Below are 5,386 nucleotides of genomic sequence, written 5' to 3' on the forward strand. Positions count from 1 at the left end.
TTCTTTCTTTCTTTCTTTCTTTCTTTCTTTCTTTCTTTCTTTCTTTCATTTGTGGGCTATGAACTACTTGCTCCAGGAGTATTTGCTGTCTAGGACAGGGGCTCCTGTATTTGCTTCTTACCTTGCTCTTTCAAGTCCCAGCCCTTTTGTGATAGGCCTGGTAGTGGGCTTTGTGTTTGGTGGGACGACTTGCCCCCCAAGTTGATCAGGTGCCTTCCAGGACTGCCTCTTCCAGCCGCACCTTCCAAATTCCTCATTTTAAAAGAAAATTTAGGCATTTCCACAGAATTTATACAAATTCTATTTTCTTATTTAGGTAAAAGGAAAATCTTTGAAATTGTTCATTTTGTCCCCATTCTGCATAAATGGCAAAATCTTAAATTATTCAATTATTCAGCATAAGAGGGAAAAGGAAAAGCAGATAAAAATAACACAATTCTATTTATTGAAATATCATTAATCACTAAGAAATCAAGGAGCTGTAAGATGGTTTGTTTGTGGAAGGAGGCAAAGTAGAGGGTCCATTCCTTTATCTTGCAACACTTCTTATACTGTGGGTTGAATAGTATAAGAATGGGTTGCCAACCCACAGTTCAAGAAGTTCTTATTAGGGGTCAGGAGTAGAAAAAATTTAAGAAGTCCTAGATAGGTAACATTATTTAGTGAACCTCTGAGGGAAAAAATATTTCCTTCCTTTTTTTTTGAAAGATATAATTCCAAAAATGTATTTACTTTAAATTATATTTCTATTAAAATACAACAAATGAAAGAGTAGAGCAACTGTACTCTTATGGAGGGGGTAAAAAATAGACTCAAGTTTTTTGTTTGGTTTGTTTTTTTCAGATTGAAGTTAATATGGTCATCTGCTTCATTGTTAAATCTATGATTGGCAAAAAAAAGTCTTTTTAAAAGATTAATTTCAAAACCATTTAAATCATAAAACTGATATGATTACATCTACTTGCATATGTTTATATGTAGAGATGAGAGAGACAGAGCAAATAGATGTGAGTCTCTGTGTGTGTTTGTGTGTGTGTGTGTTTGAGAAAGAGAGAGGGAGAGAGAAAGAGAGAGAGAGAGAGAGAGAGAGAGAGAGAGAGAGAGAGAGAGAGAGACTCTGTGTGTGTGAATCCTCAATATCTTCTAAGAGTTTTCTATTACGCATGTAAATCAGTCAACTAGAAATGATTGAGTGAATTCTATATGCCTGGTCCACTGTAGTCCTTTTTTGAATGTTTCATTTTAGCATGAGGAGCCTTTATGATTGTACACAATAAGCTGGCACAGAACAAGTTCAATCAGGTTCTAATAAACTCTAAGCATTTTGTGCCCAATGTATGAAACCTGAGAACATGCCCAGAGAAGTATATAGAAGTTTATTTGTAATCGCTAACCTAGAGTCAACGAGGCAGTCAATTTACTAAGAAATTCAAGGAATGCAAATTGTAACAGAGTAGGAAATGACCATAGTAATGAAGTCCCGGATTTCTTTAGGAATTTAGAAAAATTAGCCATTATACTTTACCATTATTAAACTTGAAAATATCTTCTGTTACATTAAAAGATGAAATCAACGTTGAGCAACTCTACTTGGATGGTACTTAACCAATTTTTACTTTAAGTATTTAAATAATCAGGATAATAAATTATTTTTAATCATCTGGATATCTTCCAAATAAATGATTTTGAAGAAGCAAAACTAAAACTTCAAATACTGGGGGGATGTTAAACAATAATCTTCAAGAAATTACTGTGTAAAAAGTTATTTGATTTTTTTAACTAAAAGAACAATACATTAAAAATAAATAAAATAAGAAAAATATTTACCCATATGGCTTTAACTCCATGGTATAATTCTTGAAATCACTGTGAGTCAGTTAATATACATTTATTAAGGTATACTACATTTTCATAATACTTACTGGTATTTCTACAAATAGAATTGTGTTATTTTTATGTGTTTTCCTTTTTCCTCTTCCACTGTGTTTATTTCTTGGGTTGCAAAGAAAGGCAAAACATGATCTCTATTCTAATGAACTCACATTCTTTTTAGTTTAACATTTCAATTTCACACATATTGATATCCTTTTCTTTTTTTTTAAATTCTAAGGTCTTAAGTCTCTCCCTCCTACTTCTCTCCATTGAGAAGCTGCATAACAAGATATCAATTATACATCTGAAATTACTTAAAAAAGTACTTCCATACTAGCCATATTTTTAAGTGGAAAATTATACTTCTATTTGCATTCAGAGTCCATTAGTTCTCTCTCTCTCTGGAAGAAGAGAGTATTTTTTTATTATGAATCTTTTGTGATTGTCTTGGATAATTTTGTGTTTTTTCAGAGTAGCCAAGCCTTTCACAGTTGATTATAATTACAAGACCACTGTTACTATGCACAATTATCTCCTGGTTCTCACTTCACTATGCATCAGTTCAGGAGTTCACAATCAATAAGAGCAACAACACACAATGACAAAACAAAAACACTATGTACAAACAAGTTCTATACACAACAAACTGGAATTAATCAACAGAGGGAAGGCAATAGAAATAAGAAGGCTTGAAAAAGGTTTCCAGTAGGAGGTAGAATTTTTGCCTGGGATTTGAAGGAAGTAAGTAAACCTTGGAGACAGAAATAAGGAGAGAGCTCATTTCAGGCATAGAATAACCATTTGAAATGTCTGGGAAAGTTATCATGGTAAGGTATCCGATAAATCTTTTACTGGTGATCAACTTATTTTTTTCTTTGCTTTTTTTGGAGTGGAAAAAGCAGGGCAATTGGGATTAAGTGACTTGTCCAATGTCACATGGCTAGTAAGTGTTAAGTGTCTGAGACTGGATTTGAACTCATGTCTGCCTGACTCCAGGCCCTGTGCTCTATTCACGGTGCAACCTAGCTGCCCCAATCAGTCTATTTTTAATCTCTGATTTCTTTCTTCCTGCTACCTAGATTCCATATAATTACATCATTTATAATGCAAGTTCCATAATGACAGAAATAATATTATTTAATTTTTGTATTCCTATAACTTGACACCATTTGAGGAAAATAATTGTTGCTTAATAAATCTTATCAATTTTTATTTTTTTTTATTTCCAATTTATCTCCCTTCTATCACCCCTCTCCTATCCATTGAGCAGGCAAGAAATATAATAACCACTAAAAATATGAAGTCATGCAAAACATTTGCAAATTAGTCATATTGTGGGGGTGAGGGGAGTATGAATAAGAAAAGAAAAAGAAAACATACTTCAATTTCTGCTTAGAGTTCATCTGTTCTCTCACTGGAGGTGGAAAACATTTTTCATTATGAGTCCTTTGTAATTGTCATGTATCATCATGTTAAGAAGTCTTTCACAGTTGATTACCATTTTAATTTGTTATTGTCTAAAATGATCTCCTAGTTTTTCTCCCTTCACTTAGCATCAGCTCATGTAAGTATCTGTGAGTTCTTTTGAAACCATCTCCATCATTTCTAGGAGAACAATAGTTTTCCATTAGAATTAAGTGACAGAGCATGTACAGTCATGCCAAAATGGATTGGCATACCCTTAACTTCAATTCTTAGCCACAACAACAAAAAAGTTCTGAAAAATAGTTTTGTATCTATAGGTTAATTTACTTTATCTTTGATCTCTTTGTGGTACAAACTTCATAATTGTGTTGGTAGTTGTCCTTCCTTCTCAAAGAGGATCAAAATGACATCACTATGTTAGAGTAAAATTACATTTTGACTGACTGTTACTGATCAGAACAAAAGGAGTTCAAAATGCTCTATTAAAGGTCAGGGATAAATAATCCATGTGAACATTTTTGAGTTGATTCTCTAAATTTGCATATCTTGTTTTTCTTTTGAGCTACTTGAATTCTTCCTTGCACATAGAGCACAGAGCCATTTTTAAAATGAGTATGACATGCTGGTCAGTCCTTTGCCAGTATCTCCCAAGTCATGCAATCAATTCCAAAATATTACAAATGATGCTGAGAATTTCCTTTTATCCCTTCTTCTAAACTCCATGTAAGCATTTGCCTTGTGTGAGTTCTCCATAGAATAGCATTTTAGGTAAGTGTACATTTGGCATTCATACAAAGTGGGCAGGCCATCAAAGCTGTGCTCTCCACATTTGAGTTTGAACACTTTGGGCAGTTTAGTTTGAGAAAGTATCTCAGTATCCAGTAACTTATCCTGCTGGATGATCTTCAGAATCTTCCTAAGACAAATCAAATGAAAGTAACTCACTTGACTGGCATTCTTTGCTGGTATACTATTCAGGTTTCACAGGCATATAACAATAGGTCAGAACAAGGGTTCTGTAGTTTGTTCGGTAGTCAGTCTAATACCTTTGACAATGTGTTCATCAATCTCAGTATCAAAGTCCATCTCTGGAAAGTACTGCCAAGGTAAAGTGAACTTATTTGCAACATTAAAATCTTCTCCATTTGCTGTAACTGATGGTTCTGATTGATAGCATATCTATAGATAGATAGGTTGCTGTCTTGTGGGGTACCTGTGTTTTTGTGGTGTTACTTTAAAGGCCAAAATTAGCACAAGCAGTAGAGAATCCATCCATACCTGGTTGCATCTCAGCTTGAAAGGTTTAATTGAGTACACAATCATCTCCAAACAAAAAATCATGCACCAATCCTTCCTCCACTTTAATCTTGACTTGTAGTCTTTTCAAGTTAATACCACATTTCATGGAGTATTTCTAGGTCAAAGGTTAAACATAATTTTATAGCACTGTGTGGACAGTTCTAAATTCTTCTCTAGAATTGTTGGAATACTCATAGTTCCACTAACAATGCATGAGTGTGTCTATTTTTGCAGTTCTGTATCATTTGGCTTTTTCAATGTATTTGTTGGTGGAGCAGCTATGTGACACAGTGAATAGAACACCAGCCTGGGTGTCAGGAGGACCTGATTTCAAATCCAGCCTCAGACACTTAACACAAAAAAATCCTTGTGACTTGGGAAAGTCACTTAGCCTGAATTACCCTCCACAAAACAAAACAATAAAATAAAATAATTGTTTGTTGGTAGATTGATTAATTTTCAAAGCAATATAAATTAGACCACTGCAGCTACTTTTAGTTGATCAATTAAGATTAATATAATCAAATTTCAAAACTAAAATTTGAAAGCAAAGGAAATCTGAGATGCAAAGCACATTTTTAATCATTGTAAATAACTCCTTCCCTCCCATTTTCCCTTCCTTCCTTCCTTTTTTCCTTCCTTCCTTCCTTCCTTCCTTCCTTCCTTCCTTCCTTCCTTCCTTCCTTCCTTCCTTCCTTCCTTCCTTCCTTCCTTCTTTCCTTCCTTCCTTCCTTCCTTCCTTCCTTCCTTCCTTCCTTCCTTCCTCCTTCCTTCTTTCCTTCCTTCCTTC

General features: G+C 34.2%; 1 long non-coding RNA gene across 1 annotated transcript in view; it reads left to right on the forward strand.

Moving 5' to 3' along the window:
• Window positions 1-5,386, forward strand: part of LOC138161259 (uncharacterized) — a 37,980-nt gene that overhangs the window by 13,614 nt on the left and 18,980 nt on the right. The window lies entirely within an intron of this gene.

This window comes from Petaurus breviceps, unplaced genomic scaffold (genome assembly GCF_028583685.1).
Source record: "Petaurus breviceps papuanus isolate PSGF00001 unplaced genomic scaffold, PetGlider_PUasm1.0 184, whole genome shotgun sequence".
NCBI classification, from domain to species: Eukaryota; Metazoa; Chordata; class Mammalia; order Diprotodontia; family Petauridae; genus Petaurus; species Petaurus breviceps.